We start from the raw sequence: 26,997 nt of genomic DNA, 5'->3' as shown, positions 1-26,997 counted from the left end.
GGAACACCTTCCACACCATAACTGATATTAGAATTGCAGAAGACATATACTACATGCTAAGGCCCACCTCTGCTGCTTTTGCATAGACAGAGCAACTAGGGATGCCTGTGAGAGTCAGACACACACGGTCTTCAGAATTGCAAACTCATAGAAATTAAATATTTTAAACATTTAGGGGTCTGTTTTTCTTTCCACCTCTTCGTTTTCTTTTCACTTGACAATTTGATTTCATTCAGTTTGGACTGAAATTAACTTGAGAAGTAACAGTCTCAGTATCCAGACAGTGCTGATGCTATAAAAGTGAAATTCAAGAGTTTTAACAAGTCAGAAACTTGCCCTCGCCTAGCCCTGTCCTCCTTATTGACAAGTCTATTGGCCACTATCTCTGGAAGCCATAATAAGACTGGAACCTCTCACACAGAAGTGAAAGGGGAAGCCAAAAAGTTTGAATATGACTTTTTGACTCACATACCCTACCTATGCCAAGTTTCAGTCTAAAAGTAATGTACTGGCCAAGTCAAACTTTTCAAAAACAGTGTGATAATGGAAACATTGACAGCTTTTTAAGCATTGTAGTGCTTGCTGGATCTACTGTATTACAAACAGAATCTGCAAAAGGGATTTTCTACACAAGATTTTATTCAGATTGGAGTTATGACAAGTTACATTTTACAGCTGTATAAAATGACCTAATGGTACAAAATGAAAAAATACATTAATCTATTTTATATATTTCAATAATGTTTCACTCCAGTGACCTTATTTTATATCTACGTTCTAAGGGGCTTATTATTATTCTTTTCTCTCAGTCACTTGTTTAGGTTCAGTTTGCCATGGGGAACTGTAAAAATAAATGAAGTCCATTAACTAAAATTATTTATTTGCACAAAAGCAATATTTCATTTTATCTGTCAGCAGCTTTTAAAAAAAGAGCAATAGCTTATTCAATCTACTCCTGTATTAGTGGAGCCAACAAAGATGGCTATTACTCTGGAAAAAAATTAAAATTTAAGTAGCTGAGCCTTCAAGGTAGAGTAACTGTATTGGCAAGTCCTAGAGGATTTCTCTCAAGATAATTCCCTCGAGATGCCAAAGTCATATAGTCAAAATGAAATCAAGTTATTAGTTATTCCAGCTCAGTTAAAAATAACAGTATTTCAATTATAGTCCACCTCTGAATTACAAAATTACATTGGCTGTGTTTTATTAAAATATGCTGTTGTATAAAAGGGAGTTTCAATATGCATTGCACTAATATATCAGTACCACCACTAATGTTTTCTCTAATTTTTTTCATCCACGTACAGAATAAACTTTGTTATGTGCACCCAGGCATTTAGAGATATACACCACCAGTAGAAACATATACTTCTAGTTGTGGGCATTGTGGGTGCTCTGTTAATCAGCTGGGCAGCATTTGAATCTCTCCTGGGTGGCCAGCCATGTACTCAGCTTGCAGGGAACACTGATCACTGCACAACTACTGGTAACTCAAATTCAGGCTGAATAAGCACGCTGTGGGCACCAAATTAGTCTTGGATCTGCCTTGAAATCAGAAGCTGGGAGACAACAGCAGAGATACTCAGATATTAATCAATATGCTACATAATTTTTTCTAAGTCTTCAGATATCAAGATTCAGAGCACTTCTTTCCTCTCTTTGCTTCTTAAGATTTGGGCTTTAAAACTCATTCTCTTCTGGTTTCTTTTTTTTCACTTGCATATAGAACTATACCTACTGAAAAATTTCCTTCCACTGATAATATACAAATTCCAGTGTCTGATCTTCAGTTATTTGCCAAAATGCATTTGGTTTAAAAGTCACTATTTAAATTGATACTGAAGATAGTCAGATTTTCAGAGAAACCTCAGCCCAACTTTCATTTTTGAATGCACATCTTTACATGCACGAATCACATCCTCCGCTATGATAGTCCTAAAGCAGTTAACACTTTGGTATCTAGAGAATGAGTTCTGCTCAAGCTTCAATAAAAGACCATCTACAATAATTGACTTTTTTATTATTGTTTCATTAAATGGCTATTTTAAAGCATGTTTCACTGAATTTGTCTGAGTGGATTAATGTAAAAAAAAAATAATACACATAAAAGAGTTACCTGCAGTTGGAAGCGTAAATCTCAGGACTACATAGGCAAAGATACTGTAAAAAAACAATGCATGGGGAAAATAGCCAAGATCTAAGCATATTTCAAAAACTCTTTGATTCTTTCAAAGCAGAAAGAAAACCTCTTATCAAGGACTCTGGATCTAAGTGTTTTATAAGCAAAGTTTCCATATATTTTATTCAAAAATATATAAACTCACATAATATCACTCTTATTACCACATTTTGTTGATCAGCAATGACTTCCCCTGTAACCCTGGAGAGGGGAGGTGGTCGACCCTCCCTCTACCCATTCCTGTCCCTGGTCTACCTCTGCCCCACCCCAACTCCAACCCTTCCCCAAGTCCCCCCACGTCTTCCCACCCCTACTCTGCCTCCACTCCACCATCAACTCCATCCTTTTCCCCAAGCCTCTGCCCCACCCCATCTCTTTCCCACCTCCTCCTCCAAGTGGGTCATGTCCCCACTCCTGCCCCTTCCTCAGAAGCCACAAATGCCACAAAACAGCTATTCATGGCTGGTGGGAGAAGACCTGGAGGGGGGGCGAGTGCTTGACTGTAGTGAGTGCTGCATATGCACTAACTTCCCCCCCAGAGAAATCCAGCCCCAAAGCACTCATGGAGCCAGTGCCTATGTTTTTGCTATTCAAACAAATCCTCCTCTCCTCCATATAATGTACCCACGGTAGATGAATAAATTGGCCTTAGAACAAGATAGCCCTTTACAGCCTAAGTTACTAAGTATTTTAAACTAGCTGGAGTTACCTGGCGTTGCTCAGGAAACCAGAGGAACAAAATGTAGAAAATTAGTAATGCATTATATTTTTTGAATGGTAGAAAAGTTGCACTGATTTCTATAGGGATTAAAATATGGGTCCGCGTCATCCCTGGGGGGAGAGGGCAGGTTACACATGGGAGGGGCGCCCCAGCTCACGCCCGGGACTGCAGGTGCCGCGGGGGGCAGGGCGGGTGCTCGAGCCGTTGTGCGCGTGGGGGTCAGGACGCTACGTCCGGCGCGGCCGGGGAAGGGGGGAGGGAGCGGGTCGCTTACATAACCTCGCAGGTGGGAGGGGGTGAGTCCTGGACGGTGCTGGGGGCCGCAGGCAGTGGGCACAGGACCTAGGGTGAGCAGGGCGGCCCCTGTAGCACAGTGTGGCGGGTTACTTTTTGATTTTTATAGCTTGAGCTCAGGCCCGATCGGGTTCAAAAGTACCTTAAAACCTTCTCCTGGATAAAAGGTAATCCCATGCAAAGTTTGGTTGTGGTAGCTCTTACAGTATCCAAGGTATTAGCGCACAAACTTACAAACATTCTCCTTTATATATTAGATTGAGTCACAATAGGTAGGCAGCATAGTCCTCTAGTCAACGGAACTGAGAACTAGGAACACCAGCATTTTAATCTGGGACCTGTCAGACATTTGCTCCATGATCTAGAGCAGTGGTCCCCAACGTGGTGCCCGTGGGCGCCATAGTGCCTGCCAGAGCATTTATGTGCACCCGCCGAGTGACCACGGCCGGCCCAAACCATTCTTGCACCCTGGGCATGCGGTGCTGGCCCTGGGCACACAGTGCAGGTGCAGTCCCCCCCCCTCCCAGGTGCGTGGCGCGTGCCTGGCTCTGCCCCCGGATGCACAGTGCATGAGCGTCCCTGCCCCTGGGCTCATGGCGCATGCGGAGCCCCACCCCTGATGCGCGGCCCGTGCGTGGCCCCACCCCTGGACATGCGGCACGTGCGCGTTCCCGCCCCTGAGCGCGCGCCACATGAGTGGCCCCGCCCCCGGGCGCCCGGCAGCCCCAAAAGGTTGGGAACCACTGATCTAGAGCAAGTAAAAACTCTCATGGCTTGCTTATTCTGCTGCTTAGAATACTTGACCTTCCCACGTTAACATGCCTATCACTCGGAAATGGTGAATGCTGCAAGCAACGCCTCTGAAAGCCTCAGGGATTGACAAGATAAGCACAGAAATAGATGTCTAAACAAAGAATAAATACAGAGTCTGAGGTAAAAGAATGCACATGTTCACCCCAATAAATATATTTTAATATACATTATAACGTACAAAAAAGTCCAGGTTGGAGTTGGTCCTCCATGGTCCTGCACCCTGTAGACCTGGGCGGTCTACAGGAATTTGCCAGAGCAGGGAAGGTCCCCTGCCACCTGCTCCCTCAGCCTGCCATCCCTCCTCACTGCCAACTCCTTCAGCCCTGCTGCCGGCTGGGTGACATGGCTGCCCCAGCCCTGCTGCCAGAGCTGCTTCCCCAGCCCCAGTGCTGTCACAGCAGCCCGCAGCCCTGGCCCCGCTGCCACAGCACCCACCCTGCTACTGGGTGACATGTGGCCCTGACTAAGCTGCCCTGGTCCAAGCTGGGCTGCCATGGCAGCACCAGCCCCGCTGCCGGCCAACACACAGCCCCGATCAGGCTGCCAGCCTGCCGCGGCCCCAGCTGGGTAGCAGCGGCCCCAGCTCCACAGCCACAGCTCCTGATAGGTTTTCCCTGCTGGACTGCCACAGCCCAGCCTTATCACCAGCCAGGCTGCTGCGGCTCTGCCCTGCTTCCGGGTCAGCACACAGCCCCAATTGTGTTGCTCTGTGGAACAGGCTGCTCTGGCCCCAGCGGGGTTGCCTGTCTGCCTCTGTCCCGCTACTTATGGCCCCACTACTGCTGCTGGGCTGCTGAGGCTCTAGCCCCACTACCACCAGCCTCGACATGTGCAGGGTTCTCGGCTGCTTGTCCTCCTGCCCTGGGGCTCTCATTCAAGAACATCTGTGGTCCTGCCAGATCATGGATGTTGCCAGACAAGCGTGTCCCGGTTTTGCGAGATGCAACCTGTAGTGATATTTATAGGTGAATGTACATATGTGTTACATAGATACAGATATGCAACAAGGCAAATCAGTGGCTAATCTGTGGTTCAGTTTGGTTTCTATAAAATACTGAATTATAGGATGTGGTTTGAGGTCATCAGGCAGAAAACTGCATTTTCTATATAGTTATTGCACACACTCCATTTACTAAGAAGTTCTGTGGTTTGGAAAGAAATCCCCCAGTTACAGTCTCATCAGCAAAGGCATCAATCAATCCTATCACTATGGTGAAACAAGATTCTCTGGACTTTCCTATCAACTCTGTGCATGAATGTAACTTTCACAAAATAAAGTGGTGCTACTTAGTTAAGTTTTTGTGCAATTGTATCATTTTCTCTCAAGAAAAAATGTCAAGACAGATCATACTATACGCCTTTTTATGTATGGTATGACTATAGTTGCTTCATTTGAATCTCACAGATTTATCTATGAGTGGGTGCTGTAGATGGTTCTTACAACCTTTGCTATCAATATATTCTGTAGTAATATGTTTCTATATACTGTATTCCTTGCATGTTCTTATGGGAGAAAACAGTCCCCAAGATGCTAAAAGACAGTACCCTTCAAGTCTTCACATAACATTTGCTAACTAGAAAAACTTCTCTCAGTTTCTAAAAATAGAATATATTCCATACCTTTCATTTCATAAATATTGTTTATGTAAAGCTTATTTACTTCTTATAAATCTCAAAATAATTCTACCACATTACTGCACACAGCAGCCTGCCCCACACTACAAAGGATACAATATTAAAAAATGAAAGGAGAGGGTTAATATAATTTTAGCAACATTTGATAGCAGCCACAGTCCTTTTATTAATCCATAACGTATTTTCTAGGACAATTGTCCTGATTATACACAATTCATTAAAACTTTTTAATAGAAAGGAGAGGGGTAGTGAAGAGTGAAACGCTTCGAGGAATTATTACTCTTTAGTTGTGACAGCTACATTAGTTTGTATTATGAATGCTTGTGTGCTTTTCTAATTCTAATGTACTGCAGTTTGAAATTTCAAACAGAAATAAATATAAATAATTTGCAATACATTTCCATTTGTATTTAATATTCCTATTTTTTACCAATACATATGTTATGCGCTTGACACACAGTTGCTAAGATTTTCAGAAGTGATACAAAAGTTTCGAAAGAATTCCGTCTTCCCTGTCCACACATGCCTTTTTCCAGAAGAGCTCTTTCAGAAAAAGGGTTCTTCCTCATAGAAAGAGGTTTGCCAATGTCAGAAAAACCCCTCTGTTCTTTCAATTTGTTTTTGAAAGAACGCAACTGCAGTGTGGACATAAGTGAAGTTTTTTTCGGAAAAATGGCTGTTTTTCCGAAAAAAAACCTCTGTAGTGTAGACATAGCAATAGTGTACTATCTTTTAGAAGGGAATTGCATATTCAGGACTGAGATAATCAACTTTATTTCAAGTATCATTGCTTACCCCACAATGCAGTTTATGTCTTGCTCATAGAATGGATAAATTATGGAAACCATATAATAAATAAATAATCTCTTTTGGAAGAGTTTGGATTATCAGCAGAGTCCTTTTTTTCTGAAATTTGGACTATTCCTTTGCCTCGATAATGATACACAGCTTTAGAAGAAGGACGGAAAAGACAGAGGTAAAGTACCACTTTACGAAATAAAGTTATTTCAAATCCCTAAGCTTTAAACTGCATGTCCTCAAAAAATTATCGATGGTATTATGAAGTGAAACTCATATTATTCACCATGATATTATTATGATATGATTATGACATAGCTATTGTGTATTTCATGCAAGATAAGTCATGTGGAGTGTCATTGGAAAGGTTATAGTATGCTGAATATGTAAGTCATAGCATCTTTTCAATGAAAGAGTCAATCGCTGAGAAGCAGATCAAAGAACTAAATTAAATAAAGTGTCTCTCATGTCTCCATCACATCCAAAATCGCTTCTGAATTCAAGAGCTTTAGACCAGTAATTTGTCACTTACTGATTTTTGAACTTGTAGCAGGGTTGATTACCAATCAGGGTGGTGGAGGTGGGGGACGAGAGATAGTCAACCCTGGTTACAAAGGAGCCTGGACTGGATCATGTGATTTCACTGTAAGAGCAGCAAGAAGCTATGGGAGGGGCACATGGGGTGTGTGAACTGAAACTATGAGTGAAAATAATCCAGACACATTCTAGGGCAGTGGTCCCCAACCTTTTGAGGTTGTCGGGCACCAGGGGGCATGGCCATTCGCCCGCCGGGCGCCAGGGGGCGGGGACACTTGCGCGCCCGGGAGCGCCCCCCCATAGCCGCATGCCCGGGGCTGGGGCCCCCCCATAGCCACGCGCCCGGGGCCGGCGCTCCTCCCCCCCCCGCAAGCGCCGCGCGCCCAGGGCCAGAACTCCCCCCCCGCAAGCGCCGCGCGCCCGGGGCCGGCGCTCCCCCACACAAGCGCCGCGCGCCCTGGGCCGACGCTCCCCGAAAGCGCCGCGCCATGTGCCCGGGGCCAGGCCAGCCCCGAGCACTTGGCGGGCGCATTCAAATGCCCCCGCGGGCGCCATGGTGCCTGCGGGCACCGTGTTGGGGACCACGGTTCTAGGGAATTTCAAAGCCCTGGCTGGGTTGATTTAGTTGGGATTGGTCCTGCTTTGGGCAGGGGGCTGGACTTGATGACCTCCTGAGGTCTCTTCCAGCTCTATGATTCTATGATTCTAAGGATGTGAATGGTTAACCGGGTGAGGTGTACTAGTTATAGTTAACTGCCAGGAGCTGGAGCAGCCCCCTGACCAGTCCAGCGGCACTTGCCACAAGCAGGGGGCACTTCAGCCGAGCTGGAGCAGCCGCTGCCCATGGTGGGGGAGGAAGGGAGGCTGCTCCAGTCCAGCCATGGCAAGTGGGGCTGAGGCACCCCTCTGCCTGCTCCTGTTTAACTGATTAAACATAATGTTTAACTGGTTAACTGATTAAATGGGATGTTATCTCTCTCCCTACAACATTCAGTGTCTCCATGTGAAAGGCTTCCATAGGAACTAAATTACCAGCAAGTGTTAATGAACACAATACAAAATCAGTGTTGCTTAAAAAAAAACACACACACACAGAGAAATTGTACTACTAGTGATAACTCTAAGGCCTCAAAAGCAGTGCCCTTCTCCAATAATTCTTTCAACATTTTTAGAACCAGAAATAGGGAAACCCAGGCTTAAATGGCTCAGGCAGCTAAAAGACACCTGGGACTCTGTCAGACTAAAGTAGCAGGATCTCTACCTACATTTCTTGTTTATTAACAATCTCATTGGTAAGGATGCAAAGAGATACAAATTATAAATCATACCAGCTAGAGTTTCCAGCCAGGGGTTGAGATCCAACTTCCAAATTACATTAATCTTACAGCTTTCACAGCAGGCTTTAAAGGAAAAGGGTTCATTCGCTACAGTGAGGAACAAAGACCTCTCCACACATTCATCATTCTCTGATCCTCAGTTCCTTTACCATATATGCAGAGTCCAGTAAAGCAGAATTCCTCACTTTCTTTGTGTGTACTGACCTATTTGCAGTTCAGCGGTCTGCTGTTAATTTAATATACCAGCCACACATTTTCTGGGAGAAAACTGCAGTTTCTGCATTAGAACATTCCACCCATGGGTTTGTGACACTGCAATGAAGCAATGAAGGTTCCTTCCGGAACCTTTTTCCCCATATAAATGTTGTAAACGATAATAACAGGGGCCATTCATTGTTATTTGATTTACCAATGTAATTCCCAATTACATCTAAGCTCCTTCCACCAGAACAGACACAGAATGCTGCAAGGAACATAATGGAATCAGATTCGGAAGGTGATTCACAAGTGGATCTTTCTAATATTAAAGGATTCAAAGATTTACAAGTTTGGAGAATCACTAACTCAGCAATTCTTAAAATTGATAATAAAAAGGTCTTTATTAGTGAACTCTTTCTGTTGTGATAACTGCTTTCTAGTATTGTGGCACCTCAAGGTGTGTCTACACTGCAATCTTACCTCAAAATAAGCTACGCAATTTATGCCATGCAAATTGTGTAACTTATTTTGAGGTAATTTCAAAATGAAGCACTATTCTGAAACGTCCCTTAACCCTCATGGAACAAGGTTTACAGGGACATTGGACTAGTGAGCCCCATTATATTTCAAAATAACAAGTGCACTCAAAAGACGCAGAATAGCTATGCGGGATACTTCTGGTATCCTGAAATAGCTCCGCAGTGTAGACGTAGCCTAAGAGACTAATAAATACATTCGATCATGAACTTTTGTACGCAAAACCCACTTCATCAGATGAGTGAAAGTAGGTTTTGCCCAAGAAAGCTCATGATCTAATATATTTGCTAGTCTCTAAGGCCACGTCTACACTACAGATAAGATCAGAGCAGCCGCAATTGATCTTCCAGCATTCGAATTAGTGGATCTAGTGAAGGCACACTCATTCAAACTGAGTGGGTGCTCCCATCAATGCTGGTAGTTCTGCTCTTAGGAGGAGTAAGGGAAGTCGAAGGAAGAGTGCTCCCTTCGCCTTCCCACAGTGTGGATGGCGTCAAAATTCAAGATATTTCAACTTAAACTATGCAATGAATGGTAGCTGAAGTTGTGTATCTTATTTCAAATTTATCCCCTAGTATAGATCAGGGCTAAGGTGCCACAGGATTACTTGGTATTTTTAAAGATACAGTCTAACACGGCTACTCCGTGAGACTTTTTGTTCTCAATCTTGTGACTCCATTCCACTTATCTATACAAACATGCTCTTTTATTCTCCACCATGAAAAATACTTTCCATTAAATGTTCTGGACCCTAAAAATCTCAGCCAATCTGTATCTTCCCCTTTGCCTCAACAATTCTTGAACACTTCCCCTTTTCCAAGTCTCCTTTCAACTTCTCTAATCTTGTTTCTGCTGGCTACACCACCAACACGATACTTATAAAGGGAGGAAAAGGCCAACCTGATCTACCTGCTCACAAAGACCCATAGAACTGGAAGGACCTTGAGAGGGCTTCTGTTTTCCAGACTAAACACAATTCTTTCAATCATCCCTCGTAGGTTGTGTTTTCTAGATATTTAATCATTTTTGTTGTTCTTCTAAGAACTTTTTCCAATTTGTCCACACATTTCCTGTAACGCGGTGGTTAGAAACACACACAATACTCCAGTATTGCCCTTATCTGTGTGTCTTTGTAATGCTGAAAGACCTCATTTGCCAGTATTGCCCTTATCTTTGTGTCTTTGTAATGCTGAAAGACCTCATTTTTCTGCAGCTGGAATCAAACTTGGTAACTCTGGAGTTTAGAACATGAGCCTCTACCACATCAGCTAAAAGCCCGCTGGTTATCAATGAAGGCTGTAGAGCAGACTCATTATTCTCTCTGTAAGGGTATGTCTACACTACAAAGTTAGTTCGAACTAACGGACGTTAGTTCGAACTAACTTTAATAGGTGCTACACTAGCGCTCCGCTAGTTCGAATTTGAATCGAACTAGCGGAGCGCTTAGTTCGAACTAGGTAAACCTCATTTTACGAGGACTAACGCCTAGTTCGAACTAGCTAGTTCGAACTAAGGGCTGTGTAGCCCTTTAGTTCGAACTAGTGGGAGGCTAGCCCTCCCCAGGTTTCCCTGGTGGCCACTCTGGCCAACACCAGGGAAACTCTATGCCCCCCTCCCGGCCCCGGACCCCTTAAAGGGGCACGGGCTGGCTACGGTGCCCGTGCCAGGTGCAAGCCTGCCAGCACCCAGCTAGCAGACCCTGCACCTGGCACGGCACAGAGCCACCCACCCGATGCCCCCCAGCCCACCCCCTCTTGCCGGGACCAGGCTGGCGGCTCCCGGGAGCTTGCCCTGGACCGCAAGAGGCGGGCACCTTCCTGGGCTAGTGCGGACATCGTGGACCTCGTCCACGATCTCCGCACTAGGCACAGGAAAGTGGCTGTCTAGGGCAGGAGAGCTGCCAGCCTGGCCACCCAGGACCAGGTGTGCATGAAAATCAAGGGGGTCCACTGAGACCCCCGACACTGAGCCCTGAGCTTACAATGGCCGTCCTGGGTCAGACCAAAGGTCCATCTAGCCCAGTAGCCTGTCTGCCAACAGCGGCCAACCCTAGGGACCCTGGAGGGGATGGACTGAAGACAATGACCAAGCCATTTGTCTCGTGCCATCCCTCTCCAGCCTTCCACAAACTTTGGGCAGGGACACCACTCCTACCCTCTGGCTAATAGGACTCCATGGACCCAACCTCCATCACTTTATCTCACTTCCCTTTAAACTCTGTTCTAGTTGTAGCCTTCACAGCCTCCTGCAGCAAGGAGTTCCACAGGTTAACTATTTGCTTTGTCAAGAAGAACAACTTTCTCTTACTAGTTTCAAGCCTGCTACCCATTCCTTTCCTTTGGTGTCCTCTAGTCCTTCTTTATGGGAACTCAGGAAGAACTTTTCTGAATGCACCCTCTCCACCCAACCCCTGCTTTTAGAGACCTCTATCCTGTCCCCCCTCCATCTCCTCTTTTCTAAGCTGAACAGTCCCAGTCTCTGTAGCCTTTCTTCATCTGGGACCTGTTCCCAACCCCTGATCATGTTAGTTGCCCTCCCCTCTCCCAGCCTTTCTCTTCCCCTCTCCCACCTCCTTTTCCCAGTGTCCCCCAGTTTTTTTCAATAAAGACAGAGTCAATGTTGGAAGAAACGTTATCTTTATTTTGTACATCAATAAGAAGAGGGGCTAGGGAAGGGTAAGTGGAAGGAGGTGAGGGAGGAATGGGGTACGAGCCCCCGATGGGGAGGACTGGGCTGGCTCTGCGGGCTTCTGGGGGTGGAAGCTCTCCTGCAGCCCCCCAATTACTCCCTCTCCCCAGATGGCAGCCTGCGGCAAGTGCAGCCGGGCTGATGGCCGAGTGGTGTGATGTGCCCAGTGTGGGCACTCAGGGCACTCCAAGCCAGAACTTCTTTGGAAGCGGGGCACCCCTTAGAACTGTGTGTCCGGGGTGGGGGTCGGGACCCTTTAAGCGCAGCCCTCGGCTAGCCTGAGACAGCATCTCCATGCTCTAAGTCCTCCTTTTATGCCCTGCCGGCACTGCTTCCGGCCATCCTTAAGCCCTGTTCAGAGTCCACTCAATGTGGACTTACTAGTTCGAACTAGCAAAACGCTAGTTCGAACTAGTTTTTAGTTCTAGACGCGTTAGTTCGAACTAGCTTAGTTCGAATTAACTAATTCGAACTAAGTTAGTTCGAACTAGCGCTGTAGTGTAGACGTACCCTAAGTGATCTCAGTGTCACTAGATAGGACAGTACATCACACCCTTGAGGGTGATGGGTAGATTATATATTGCTTACAACACCCTTGCTAATACATCATAGAATGTTTGCTTTTTTTGTAACTATCTCACATTGTTGACTCACATTTAGCTTGTGGTCCACTATGAGCCCTAGATCCCTTAGCACAGTACTCTTTTTAGGCAGTCATTTCCCATTTTGTACGTGTGCAACTGATTGTTCCTTCTGAAGTGGAGTACTTTGTATTTGTCCTTATTGAATTTCATCCTATTTACCTCAGACCATTTCTCCAGTTTGTCCAGATCATTTTGAATCATAATACTATCATCCTATTCTACTTTGTATCATCCGCAAACTTTGTAAGTGTACTCTCTATGCCACTATCTAAATCGCTGTTTAAAATACTAAACAGAACCAGACACAGAACTGATCCCTGTGGAACATTGATGGTACTCTTTCATTTCTTTCTTCCTTTCTTGTCCAGGGTCCTGTGATTGTGCTCTCATGGTTTTGTTTTCTGTTGTTCACGATCAGGGGAACTGACAACCTTTGTGGGCCCCTAGGCAAGGGGGGAGGGGAGAACTGGCTGCTCACTCCCAGAAGGGGCAGGGCCATGGAAGCCAGCCCTCTGTACCATCCAGAGTGTGTCACACTAGCCCTACCAACCCTTAGAGCAGCCCAGAGCTCACTCTCTTCTGATGTCAATTGAAAGGGTCCAGGGCTCCAGCTGCCACCGCAGTAGCAAGCCCTTGGCCCCTTTGACTCTCTGGGCCTTGGAGCAACTGCCCTTTTGTCTCTCCACCCTCATTGGTGAGCTTCCTCACTATTCTTCAGAGTCCACTTGACAGTTCCTCTTCTTCTTTTTCTTTCTATCTGGCAGCCCTAATTATATCACAAAACTCGCAGTCTTTGGTGGTTTCCTGAAAGTCAGCATTCCTGGAGCTAGGCTGTTACCTGGCTAGTCTAGCTTTCATTTCAACAAAAAAATACCGTAAGTTTCTAATCCTAATAGTTGCAAAGAAAAGCTTGAAAACAAGATCTGAGGTCACCCAACAGTTCACACCAGAAAACAAATAAAAAGAATGAGACTAAACTTCCAGACACTCAAAGATATTTAGGAATTTAAATCCCACTGAAATCCGTGAGAATAAGGCAAATAAGTTCCTTTGACAGTCTGAATCTGAGTGCCTAAGTTACTGTCCCAGTTCCTAGGCTGCAAATGGGCACTGGAATGTTCTTAGGGTGCTCTCATCTGTCTGAGTCCCTGTGACACAAATTGGTTACATAGTCTTTTTGGAGTGAGAGGAGTGGGGCTCTTGGCTCCCACTGCCCTAGTCCCTTTTATCTGTTTGCAGATTCTCTAACCTGAAAAGAGGTAGCGGGTAAAGGCACCAACTAAATGTGATTACTTTGGTGCTTGCTGGACCTATTTTACCCAGCCAGTATACTGGAACTACTATGTTCTTGTAATTACATGGAGGAGAGGTGGTAATTAACCTGAGGGCAGTATCCCTGACCATATCTGCTCTCCTCAAGAGTGCCCAACAATGGCTGGAAATTTCTTATTTTTATGCCCAGGGCTCGACAGATTAGTTAATCTACTCGCCCGTGGCGAGTACATTTTAAGCCGGTGGGGCTGCGCAGCGCAGTCTGTGCATGCGCAGCGTGCGCTTCCACACAGCTGGCGAGCAGGGCTTGCTGCCGCTTGGCAAGCCCTTTTTATGCCCTTACTCCACCCTTGATATAACTGACAGAGCTAGAGGGTCTTCATTGCTTCTGCATGGTTTATATTACTCTTCACGGTCACTTTTCAAAAATGTTACAATTTATACACACCTACGATATAATATAGTATAATTTAGTTATTTTCATTTTTCCAAAGAAGACAAGTTGTGCTAAGAAAGGTAGAATCAGTTAAACGGGATCTCAAAAAGGAAATACTGCAAATGCTACATCAAAAAGTCACATCAGGCCAAAAACCAAAGCCATCAGTGCAGTATGTTGTGATCTTTGCCATACATTTTACAAATGTGTATCTGTTTGCCCATCTGTGAGTCTGTTTGTTCAAGAACTCCTCCTAAATGGTAAGAGCTAGGACCACCAAATTTGGTATGCAGTTTCCTCTTACCATAACTTAAATCAAAGTCAGGTTTTGGTTGTGCCAGGACTATAGGATGGAACTCGAATGTGATTGTTTCTCAAAAAAAAAAAAGGAAAAGGACAATCTGGTAGGAGGGAGTTATACTATAGAAAGACCACAGGGGGCAACAAGAAACCAAAGATGGGGACTGAGACAACTATAACCCTATTGGAACAGCACGGGGCCAAGTGTGGAGAAAGGGACAGCTATCTACTACAGGTTGAACCTCTAAAATCTGGGGCTCTCTGGTCCGGCAATTTGCATGGTCCATGGATAGGGCTTCTCACCTGGCTCTAATCTGCTACAATCAGAGACGGCTGGGAAACAGACTGCATCCCAAACCCTGCATTCCCAGCCCCACCCCAAGTCAATTATTTAAATGAAGAAAAACAAAATTTATTCGAGTTAAGGACCTGAGCAATACCGGGTAAATCTTTTAGTGAATAAATAATCTCTAGGGGCTTGAAAACTTTTGTTAAATTTTTAAAAAACCTTCATTAGTTCTGATTGAAGATAAGCTCCCTTTCAAAGACAAAAATACCTATCATATGCAACAAAATACCATGTGTAGAACCCTATGAAATCCACATTACTGAAAACACGAATGGAATTGCAGAATCAAAACAATAACATGGAATTCACACTCTCCCTGGCAGTAGGACTACAGAAGCAGGCAGGCAGGGCAGGCTCAGCTAGGTGTTGCCTCTGTAGGCAACCTGGCACAGGGAGATTGATGCAGGGAGCTCAGGCCACAAGCAGTGCAAGGATTAAGGAGAGAAGGATCAGCATCTGGAATTTAAGGGACGCTTCTGAGTTCCTTGCTATGTCAGTTCATGTCGGGAGTTGCAGCTCCCAGGCAGATTCCACTCATGCAATAAAACATTGATCAGTACAGAAAACTACCACCTTTCACTCACCCCTCACCTGAACAGTGTGAACTATGGCTAGTGTTTCTGAGATCGTTCACACAAACTTCTTGCGTAAGAGCCCGTCCACACTGCAAAAGCACATTGGAAAAGCATCCAGACTGCTTAATGCTCACTTGCAAAAAAGCTCGGATTCCCATTAACAGAATGGCCACCAGTGCACCTGTGATTCTTTCGATAGGCTGTTTTTGTGCAAAATAAACCTCATTTACTGTCCACATACCTTCTGAGCAAGAGCACTTACGCAAAAAGGAGTTATTCCTTGTAGAAAAAAGAATACCTACACCGCAAAAACCCCTCTGTTCTGTCAATTCAATGTACATTTTCTTGTGCAAAAATACACTTGAGGTGTGGACACTCCGTGAGTTTTTGCACAAAACCAGCCGTTTTTGCACAAAAACTCTGCAGTGAAGACACAGGCTGAGCAGCAAGCAGAATGAGCCCATCCCAATTCCACTGGATCTTTGAGCTAGGAGGTTATGAAAGGCGGAGTGCCTAATGTCACAGAGTTTGCGCTACCTCATATCGTCTTCCTTGTCAGCTCTGTAGACACAGACAGAAGCTTTATAAACAGAAATCTACTTACAGAAAAGAGGGAATCACTTTCTTAAGCTAACCATAATGTACCACAATGGAGATGTCTGCCAGAGATGGCAAAAATAATGACATTTAATTTGGCAATTTGTCATGCTACTCAACAATAAACTGTTGATTTGATAGTTTGAAATTATTTCTAATCAACACTGAAATTTGTTTAAGCATTCCTTCAGAATACAGGAAGCTTGAAAGTACTGCGTTTAAATAGCAACAATGACTGCTAGAAGCATGGATTTTATTGTTATTATTATTATTATTATTCACATATGAATAAAAGGACAGTGTAAGAGCTCTTACTTCTCTGGATTTCTTGTGTTACTGTTCAGCCATGCCACTTGGATCATATTAACTAATGCTGCTTTAAAAAGTGATTTAAAATATGTTACTTTTCTGTATACAGTAAAGTCTTGACTATGTAACCTAAACAGGACTGGAGGATGGTCGGATAACGGAAATGTCGAAGAATACAGATGGCTCTGGCTCGTGGTGGGGCGGGGGCCCGGCACGCTCTGGCCGAGGGGTGGAAGCAGAGCAGCAATGACAGCAGTAGTGGCGGCTGGGGAGGGGACCTCCCAGGCGCACTCCACTCTTTGTCTCAGCGGCGGTTGGCGCACGCGCTGCCCCCTCCCCAGTGGATTCTGGATGCTGTGTCCTCGTGAGGGGCCGTGTCCTCTCCCTTCCTCTTCCTCTCTCCTCCCCCCGGCCTCCCGGATGTGCCCAAGACCCTAGCGCTCCTGCCTCTCCTCAGCCCGGTGGCAGCGGCAGCCCCTCCCCTCGCCACATACACCCTTCCCCTTCCCTTCCTGCCTCAGCCTGGAGGGGCGGGCTCCTGGACTCCTCCCTTGCTCCGACCGAGAGTCGGGCTCGCTCTGCAGGGGGGCCGCTCCCTCCCTTCCCTTCCTTCCCTCCCAGCCTGCAAAGTTTCGTGAGGGGGAAGCGGGTCCAGGCCCGCTCCTAAGAGTGGAGCCATTAACGCGGCAGGAAGGCTAGGATCGGGCACCGAGTGGGGCACAGACCCAGCACACCTGAGCGCCGGGCAAGCCCGCAGCATGGGCATGAGCTGCCCCGGGCGTGGGATGGGAGGTAAGGTTGCTGAGCTCACGCTGCATGTGCCAGGCTGAGGGGAGCCCCCGCAGATCTGCCAACCAGAGCTCCTGCCCAGCCCTGGAAAAAGGGAAAGCAAGGCCACTGTGGTGTGAAGTGTCCCTGGAGCCCGTTGCCATCATGTGACGGGCGGCACCATCAGATAAAACAGAATGTCGGATTAGTGAAGGTCGGAAAATTGAGACTCTACTGTTTTGTTAAAATTGTTGAAATTTTTTGGAAAGCCATTTTTCCCACTGCAATCCAATGCTGAACATGTTTATGTATATATAGCAAGGCTTCTAAATTTGTATAGATATCCCAACAATTTTGATTAAAGAAACACACCAACATTAAATTTTAATGGAAAAAATCAGAATATAATATGTCCCAAAATCCAAAATAATAAAATGGATTTAATAGGATTGTGCATATCCCTATCTTATTTAATTTGCCACTTGGAAAGCAAGATTTGGTATTTTCTTGCTGCACTATAACAACTGGGCTATCGCAATTCAAGTATCTGTAGCACACTTGACATGAAGACTGTGGAGACCAGGATAAAATATGAAGTTATGCTGCTGATTTATACTGTGACCTTGCGCATAGCTCTTACCTCGTTGTACCTGTTTCACCATCTGTAAAATTGGGTACCAACATTCACACGACTTTAAGTACTCTCAGATCTACAGATACAAAGTCCTATTGGTGCATGTTATTATTAAGTTATAAGACTAGAATGTGACTTTAAAATATCAGCTGGATGACAATCCTAGGTATATGTGTTTTGAAATGTCTGGCAAAGAGCATTGCTGGCAGCCCAAAAATGTGTAGCATTCATTATTTTAATTGTGTTGCTCCCCAAAGGTCCCAATTAGAACTAGACCCCATTGTGATATCAGTACACAAGTATCAGTACACAAGTCCCTGCCCTGAGAAACTTAGTCAAATACATGTGTTCAAATCTGTAATAGAATGTCAGAACTGAAGCTTTCTGCTTAAAATGAATTTGGATATAGTTAAACTAAGGTTATAATTAAATAGAATCAAGTTCCAAATTGTTTTAATGCACTGCAATGTGCAAACTACAATTCAAGTTACAGTGAATCTCTGTTGTTATAATAAAATATAGTGAAACTGTTCCCAGGAGAAGTGACTTCACAGTCATAGTATCTCAGTCAGAGCCCAGACTCGTAGAAAACAAGACTGAACAGATTCATGCAGGTGCTGCAGATGCCAAACAATAATGAAGGGACTAGTCCTGAAAATTGCAGCTGCTGATAAAACTCATTGCCTAACATGAGGAAAGCATCACACCCACTACTGCTTCCAGTATGCACTACTGGGGGCAAAATGATATGCTGTCTGGCGCAATCCAAGAGGATAATTTGAAAGAGAAAAAAAATACAATAGCTTTAGGTTATGAAGAAAGCATCTGATCATCTGCAGCAGACTCCCATAATTGTACAGCTGAAATAATAATGGACAAACAAAAGAACATTAAAACTGTTCACTGTTTAACATCTGAGCCAGTTTTCATGTGAGACAATTTGTTCCACAGACTGGCTTATTCATGTGGTTAGTTTAAATGCTACAAAAGCATTTAAACTATGGTGTGCATCCATTTTATTTAAAAGATAGGAGGACAAATTCATCCCTTGTGTAACTCCACTGACTTGAGTGGACTTACACCAGAGATGTATTTCGTCCAGGATCCAATTTTGGAAGGGCGAGGGGATTAATTTTGTTTTTTGAGACTGCATCAGTGAGCCTTTAAATATTTCATAGTAATCTTTCCCTAAACATACTGGAACCTATTTCGATGGCAAAATAAAGTTTGTGTAACTTTACAACAAATAATGTTTTCAAATAACAATTCAAGATGAAAAATGACTGTGATACCCTCATCCAGCAGAACTTCTCCACATGTAAGAGGACAGCCATGTGGACCCTGAAATCGAACCACCAAATAGTGATCAAAGCAACAGATAAAGGGCGACCACTGTGGTCCTCAATTATGATGATTATTTCAACAAGGCCATTCAACAAACTTTTCAACACCATCTACAATAAAGAACTCAAAGAAGGACCCACACCCATACCATAGATCACCCAGGAATTAAAGGATATCATCAAATGCATCCCCAAACAACCCCAGGAGCAACTCTACAACCTCATTCCCCATAAAGCCACCCTAGAGACAGCTACGTGTTTCTCAAGATACACAAATAAATGAAGCAGACAGACCCATCATACTTGTCCCCAACACTCTTAGGGTGTGTCTAGACTACATGCCTCCTTCGACGGAGGCATGTAGATTAGCCAGATCGGAAGAGGGAAATGAAGCCGCGATTAAAATAATCGCGGCTTCATTTAAATTTAAATGGCTGCCCCGATCTGCCGATCAGCTGTTTGTCGGCAGATCGGGGCAGTCTGGACGCGATGCGCCGACAAAGAAGCCTTTCTTCATCGGCACAGGTAAGCCTCGTGAAACCAGGTTTACCTGTGCCGATGAAGAAAGGCTTCTTTGTCGGCGCATCGCGTCCAGACTGCCCCGATCTGCCGACAAACAGCTGATCGGCAGATCGGGGCAGCCATTTAAATTTAAATGAAGCCGCGATTATTTTAATCGCGGCTTCATTTCCCTCTTCCGATCTGGCTAATCTACATGCCTCCGTCGAAGGAGGCATGTAGTCTAGACACACCCTTACTGAAGAAAAAATGGGATTCTTAGAAACAATTCTCAAGCTACTCACCACGCAAAGGGCCAGATTCCTCAAGCACATAAACAACTTCCTCTTAAACTCTGCAACATTAATAACCTACCTCAGAACACCATCCTTGCTACCGCGTATGTCATTACCCCACTACACCAAAATCCGTCGTCATGAATGCATTGCTGCCTGCCTCAAATATCTACAAGACAATGGAGAACACTCAGATATCCTTCCCAAACTCACTGTCAAACTCATCTCTTTCATCCTCACTCATAACGCTTTTGCATTCAATAATAAATCACAGGAACAGCTTGTGACGGGGCGGCGGGGATCGCGAGCCCCAACCCCACGCCCCGCACTGGGGCGCCGCGGGAGACAGGCACCGAAACGCCTGAGCGGCTCTGCCACGCTTGTTCGGCGACAGCCGCCGGCGTAGGCGGGGGCAGGGCAGTGGGGATCACAGGCCCCAACCCGGCGCCCCGCGCCAGGGGAAATCGCCGCAGGGACGCCCGAGCGGCTCTAACGTGCCGGCCCAGGGACGGCGGCCGGCGCAGGCGCAGGAGTCTTCGCCCGGAGGGGCCGCCCCCGCACGCGCCCGCCCCCTCCTGCAGGGCGCAGGCGCCGGCGTCCCTGAGCAGGGGTGCCGGGTTTAAAAGCCGGGCGGCCAGGACGCAGAGGGGGAGGAGAAAAGGGACGGAGCCCTGGTAAGCAGGGCGCGGAAACTCGCGCCGGACGGCAGGACATTGCACGGACCCAGACCGACGACTGAGCATCCTGGGACCGGAGTGGGTGAGTTAACCCCGAGACCCCGCTGAACCAGACAAGGACCAGCAGACCTAAGAGGGCGGAGGAAGTAGCCCAGGATGGGGTAGGAACCCCGGGGACCGGTGCGTTGCGGCCGTAGCCCCCCCGGTCGGGCAGCGCATCTCAGACGCACTCCCTTAGGGTCCTGGGCTGGGACCTGGAGAGGGGGTGGGCCCAGGTCCCCCTCCACCCCGGTCGGATACCGGAGAACCACCCGAGAGACAAAGCAGGGCAAGATAACAACCCCTCATCCCGGGGAAGGGGCCGGGATCGTTACACAGCTATAGGTACCAGTAAGCCTTTTCTAGAGCTTCACCAGCCACCTTGAGGAAGAATTTCTGGACAAATACATTATGACACTAATGATTTATCTGAGATATAGCAATGATATTTTCATCCAACGGACAGATGACCTAATTTCCTACACAGATTTCCACAACTTTGAAAGATCATCATTTGTCTATCAAACTCTCTGTAAAAGACTCACACCAGCATCAACTTCCCAGATACTTCAAACAGTATTAGCAATCAAATTCTGCAAGAAACTATATGTAAGAAACCCATGGATCACCACATTTACCTTCACAGATCCAGTAACTAACCAAAGCACACCAAGAAATATATTATCTATAGCCAGGCACTCAGATTCCATAGAATATGTATGATGTTGAACCCCCATCTTTTTTATGGAAATAGGTTTTTTTAATATGAATATGCCTACCCCAAATATGCTTTATGCAAAATGTGGCATGTAACCCATCACTGAAGAGCATTTAATCCCCTGAACGTGTATATTATATTTGTGTATGTGTATCACTCCTGTATTTGAAGTTAGAAATGTGAACTATAAACCTGTTTATATATATTGATGTGCTAATGAAGGTCATTAATAGTACTCAATGAACATAATAGTCTGGTGCTCATGACAAAGCTCTGTAAATAGTCTTGCTTTTCCTGCAAGCCTGAAGTATGGTTGGTCCTACCAAAACATGTGGCCAGGTCACCTGATTCTGGAACAATTTTGGATGTGGTACTTGTCTATTGGGGTGAAAGGGTTGAAAATGAACACAATGGATTCCTGCTTTGTGCAAAATCTATTTATAGACTGGAAAACAAATAATAGGAGTAGTTACCAGACACCAAGGTTATGTCTACACTGCAGAGCTTTTCCAGGATACTGGTATCCCAAGTCCAAAGAAGGAGTCTGCTTTTTCGGAACAGTTTCTGAAAAAGCAGACGCGTTCTTCTGGCATCCCTGTATTCCTCATTGTATGAGGAATAAGGGATGATCTGAAAGAGGAGGTATTTCCAAAATTTGGCTCCGTATAGACAGGCCAAATTTTGGAAAATCCTCTTTTGAAAAAACTGCAGAAGAAAATACCTAAATTGCAGTTCACAATTTGCATATCATTTTCCAATATAACTCTGCAGTCTAGACATAGCCCAAGATACTCCTGATTACCACCCAGATGACTAGTGGAAACATCTAAGACTGAATTGGGGAAGGATCGGGCCCAAGATGGGAAGCTGCCTAGCTTTTGAGAAAAGATTATTACAAATATGGTAGGAAATTGTCCTGTAACAAGTTTCTTAGGGTATTAAGCTTATATGGAATGTTTTGTTTTATTTAGCTTGGTAACTTACTTTGATCTGTCTGTTATCACTTGCAACCACTGAAATAATATTTTTATATTTAATAAAATCTCTTTTATTCATTATTAAACCCAGTGTAAATAATTGTTACCTGGGGATGAGAACAGCCAAGCATCTCTCTTTCACTGACAAAGGGTTAATTAAAGCTTGCTCTGTATAAAACTTTTCTGCAGAATAAGATGGATTTATCTGGAGTTCTGCTCCCATTGTAGCGGTGCATCTGGGGGCTGTGTCAAGTCCCTGTAACCGAGTCCTCCCAGAACGGAGTTGATCTCAGTGTCTGTGTTGCTCTGCTGTGACCCTAACTCTGTGTCTTTGCTGGGGAGACCAGAGCTTCTGGCTTACAAGAGATACCATTAAACAAATAAAATCTATGTTTTCTGGCAATCATATCCTGATAGAAATCTTTCCCAGCCACTCTCTTCTAGCCTAGATAAAAATCACCCACCTTGCTAGCTTATCATCAGAAGCAAGCTCCCCATAGAACACAATCCACCAACTCAAAGCAGCATCAGAGTCTGCCATAACAATGGACACAAAACCTGCAGACATGTCTCTACTCCTATGATGTTCCATCTCCTGCCCCCAAAACAGCTTTCAAGATCCATGGTGTGACTCTAATCATCCCTCTATGCAAAATGATTGACAATTATTGATATTAGGCTTTCCAGTCTGTTACCAAGGGAGAAACAAGCTTCCTCCCCCACAGGAAACAGGAGGTTTTGACATCTAAGTGGGTAAAAGTTTGAGCTTTTGGCACCCAAGAAGATATGCAGCAATTTACGTAGCCAGGTAATCATATTATAACTACAGTCCTGTTAATAATGGACATGTTATCTTGTGTTTCTGTTGGTATTAGATCTCATTATCCTTAGTAATTCATTCAACAAAGCTCATGTTAAAAATGGCAACTCACAATCAATTCTATTTAAACCTAATTGAACTAAATTGCCCAACAGAAAGCATTTCTTATTGGGAATGGAAATACCTTTAAGTACATTACTGACAGAAACTGAAACAAAAAAAAGCACTGAAACTGCAGATTTGGTTTACTAAGGCAGAATGGGAAGAGACATGTCTTTTCCTCAACCACTTTTGGGATTTTAGTTTTTCTAAAAGTTCACGGTAATGATGTAGCAAGGAAAAATGCCTGTGGCTCAGCAGATCTAATTCACAATACAGCAAGAAGCTCTCCTGAACCACCAAATATAGAAGCTGAGGGAATGAGGTTGTAGAGGAGAGTGACTGAGATGTCTATAAAATCTGTATGAAAATCCTAACTAAATATTATGGAGAATATTTCCTTAAGAGAATATAAACTTCTGGAAAAAAATCACTCTGCTCTTAAAACTTAGAACTTTAAAAAAGGAAGATGAATTTATTACATGACAGAGAGAAAACAAATGCACTTATCTCAAATCATGGCATTGTTACAACTAAATATGACTGTCCATTACATACAAACACTGGCCATGACCATCCCTGAGGTTGCAGAAAAGTGGACAAGCAAGTATCAAGAACGCACACAGAACTACACAATTTTCCACATGTTGTGCATTTCACACTCCTTCCCTCCTTAATGTGCCTACAGGATAATGGTTCTCAAGATTTTCATCACAAACCACTTCTAGTCAAACAAATGAACTTGACTCTCACCTTCCAGTGTTCTAGAGGCAAAATTCATAAATGTTATAGGAGTAGATTAAATTATTCCAAGATTAAAACTATGTTAAAATGGAAGTGATGAAAGATGATGATGAAGATGATGGATGAGCGTAAACCCAGTATTGGCTTTGGGTCTAGGTGTATTTATTTTGATGGCTTCTGACATGATATGTCAGTGTAAAGTTGTTTGCATGTAGGCTGTGTCTAGACTGGCAAGTTTTTCCGCGAAAGCAGCTGCTTTTGAGGAAAAACTTGCCAGCTGTCTACACTGGCCACTTGAATTTCTGCAAGAACATTGACGATCTCATGTAAGATTGCCAGTGTTCTTGCGGAAATACTATGCTTCTCCCGTTCGGGCAAAAGCCCTCTTGCGCAAATGCTTTTGCGCAAGAGGGCCAGTGTAGACAACGCGGTATTTTTTGTGCATAAAGCACCAATCACGAAAATGGCGATCGGGGCTTTCTTGCACAAAACCGTGTCTAGATTGGCACAGACGCTTTTCCGCAAAAAGTGCTTTTGTGGAAAAGCGTCCGTGCCAATCAAGACGCTCATTTCCGCAAATGCTTTTAACGGAAAAACTTTTCTGTTAAAAGCATTTGTGGAAAATCATGCCAGTGTAGACGTAGACGTATAGTTTTTGTTAATGGGAGAGTCTGATGCATTAACTTTATCACACGCTCACTTCTCCTGAACAGACCTACTTCTCTCCCCATCTGACTCTGCCCAGGGCAACAAGTTCCCAAGTTTTAATGTTTATCTTGAACACTTTGAGGTTTGGTTTCACAGTGTCTTTCTATCTGAGGACAGTTGACAGTTAAAGTGGATTCAGATGCTCAGTTGACTGTAGGCCACTACTTTTGGTATGCAGGAAACCTTCATGCAGATCACATGGCAGACTCAGCAAAAAATGAGGCCTAATTAGCATGATCTTAATGACAGGAATTTGGAATCTCTCAAGCACTTCAGTGTTGTGGATTCTGTCCTCCACTTGATGTTGCAGATGGACCTGAGGCAGCTATGCTGGAAGCTCTCCAGGGCTATATCAACACTGCACAGTTATTTTGGAATAAGCTATTCCAGAATAGTTATTTCAAAATAGAACTTGTAGGGAAGCCTCAAAATTAGTCCAAAGCAGGCTTCCTAATGTAAATGTGCTATCTCAATTTATAGCCCCAGGAGGAATAACTTAGAATAGTCCTGGTGAGGGGCTATTTCAAAATAGCAGAAGTGGAGAGTCTACACACACCTTATTTAAAAATAGCTATTTCAGAATAGCCATTATTCCTCATAAAATGAGGTTTACAGAAGTCGGACTAAGCCGTCTGTTATTTCAAAATTATTTTGAAATAGCAAAATTGCTGTATAGATGCTCACATTGTTATTTCATAATAACGGCTGTTATTCCAAAATAACTTTGCTGCGTAGATACACCCCAGCTGTTTGATATGGTGTTGGTAAGCATTCATGTCTCACAGCTGTAGAGGAGTGAGGTGAGTAGAACAGTGCAATAGGCTTTTATCTGGGTTCTGAAGCAGTCTCCACACCTCCAGATCCTGCAGGTGAGCATGAAAAGGGCCAGGCTAGTTTTTGTCAGCCGCTAAGTGTTCTCATCATCCAAAATGGCATTGTTGGAGAGTGTGCTAGCCAAGTACCAGAATTTTGGGACCAAGCAGAGAGGCACAATGTCAGTTGTGATGATGGAATCAGAGTGCTCATGATGCTGGTATTCTGGTACGTGACTTCTGTCTTTTTTAGACTGATATTGAAACTCAAGCATTTTTGAGACACTGGCAAAGCAATCCGCAATAAGCTGAATGTCCTTATGTGTGTTTGCAACACGGGCACAGTCATCAGCAGGAGCTCTCTAAATAGCCATTCAGTTGCCTTAGTGTGGACCCTGAGCTGCTGTAGATTGAATAGACCCCATGTGTACACATCTATCAAAGTCCTTGAATGCGAACAAATGCATTGATAAAAAAGACTATAGTAAAAAAAGGCTGCCATTATGAATCCTTGTTTGAGGCTATTGACGACAAGGAAGGCTTCTAGCGAGTCATCACATTTAACCATCCTGCCCATCAAGCCATCGTGAAATGAGCAGATGGCAGCAATCATCTTTTCGGGGCAGAGAAATTAATGAGATTCCATAGGCATTCTTTACTATGTCAAAGTCTTCGTCAGGTCAACAGACACCTTGTACAGGTTTTTGTTCTGTTCACAAGCCTTATCTTGTATTTGTTGGGCTACAAAAATCAGGTCCATGGTATCATGGCCAGCACAAAAGCTACACTGTGATATACTGAATACATTAGGTGTGAAATGAGCCTGTAGAGGATAGATCGTGAAAGGAGCTTCCCCACTATGTATAACAGTGATATTCTATGATGGTTGTCCCAGCTCAGTATGCTTCCCTTTCTTTTGAAGAAATGAAGCACAGTTGTGCTCCTAGAGCATGGCACCCTATTTTCATATAGTCTTGTGAAGGCAGGTGACTTTCCTGGCCAGATGGGCACCTTCACTTTTGTATACTTCAGGTGGAACACCATCCAGCCTAGAGACTTGCCCATGGATAGAGCTTGGTGGCCTTAGTAACCTTGTCTAAAGAAGGGTCTACACATAGCTCCTCTAAAATAGGACAATGAAGTAGCAAATCGATGGCTTTGTCAGACATTGTGGATTGACAGTGTTGTGCTCAATGGCAAAAAATGTCTGTGAATAGCCAGTTACTATCAGCTGTGAGGACTAGGTCTGTACCACTGGATTTTGTGCACTAACCAGCATGGAGACCTTCACATAAGACCTTTATGTGATACTTTTCAGCAATTTCCTGCAGTTCGGAAGCCTTCCAGCCCCATTAATTAAGGCCCTTCATTAACCTTAACTGGATAATAGGTAACTGGGTGACAGAGTGTATACTTGGCCTAATAGTACCGGGCCTTCTTCATTGCTGCTATCTTGTTGAGGATGTAGCCTTGTGGCAAAGAGTTGGACAGTTCTGAAAGGAGTAGCCATTCTGAGTGGAAGGATTTGTTATGAGTACCCTCTAAGAAATTAATCACACAGTGAATATTCTCCAAGTGGCTGATAGCAACCCTCAAACTTGTGTCTCTCGCTAACAGAAGTTAGTCCAATAAAAAAATATTACTC

At 44.5% G+C, this 26,997-nt stretch overlaps 1 protein-coding gene and 1 long non-coding RNA gene across 4 annotated transcripts in view; both read right to left on the bottom strand.

Moving 5' to 3' along the window:
• SEMA5A (semaphorin 5A) overlaps nucleotides 1-26,997 on the bottom strand; it is a 553,406-nt gene that overhangs the window by 396,551 nt on the left and 129,858 nt on the right. The gene's annotated exons all lie outside the window — the stretch shown is intronic.
• LOC112545151 (uncharacterized) lies at nucleotides 2,590-10,371 on the bottom strand. The gene is made up of 3 exons (XR_003088582.3): nucleotides 8,464-10,371; nucleotides 6,438-6,590; nucleotides 2,590-4,954 (listed from the first exon to the last, which is right to left on the bottom strand). It is a non-coding gene; the product is annotated as an uncharacterized LOC112545151 (long non-coding RNA).

Source organism: Pelodiscus sinensis, chromosome 2 (genome assembly GCF_052426305.1).
Source record: "Pelodiscus sinensis isolate ZL-2025 chromosome 2, ASM5242630v1, whole genome shotgun sequence".
NCBI lineage: Eukaryota > Metazoa > Chordata > Testudines > Trionychidae > Pelodiscus > Pelodiscus sinensis.
This window is presented reverse-complemented; position numbering and strand designations above follow the sequence as displayed.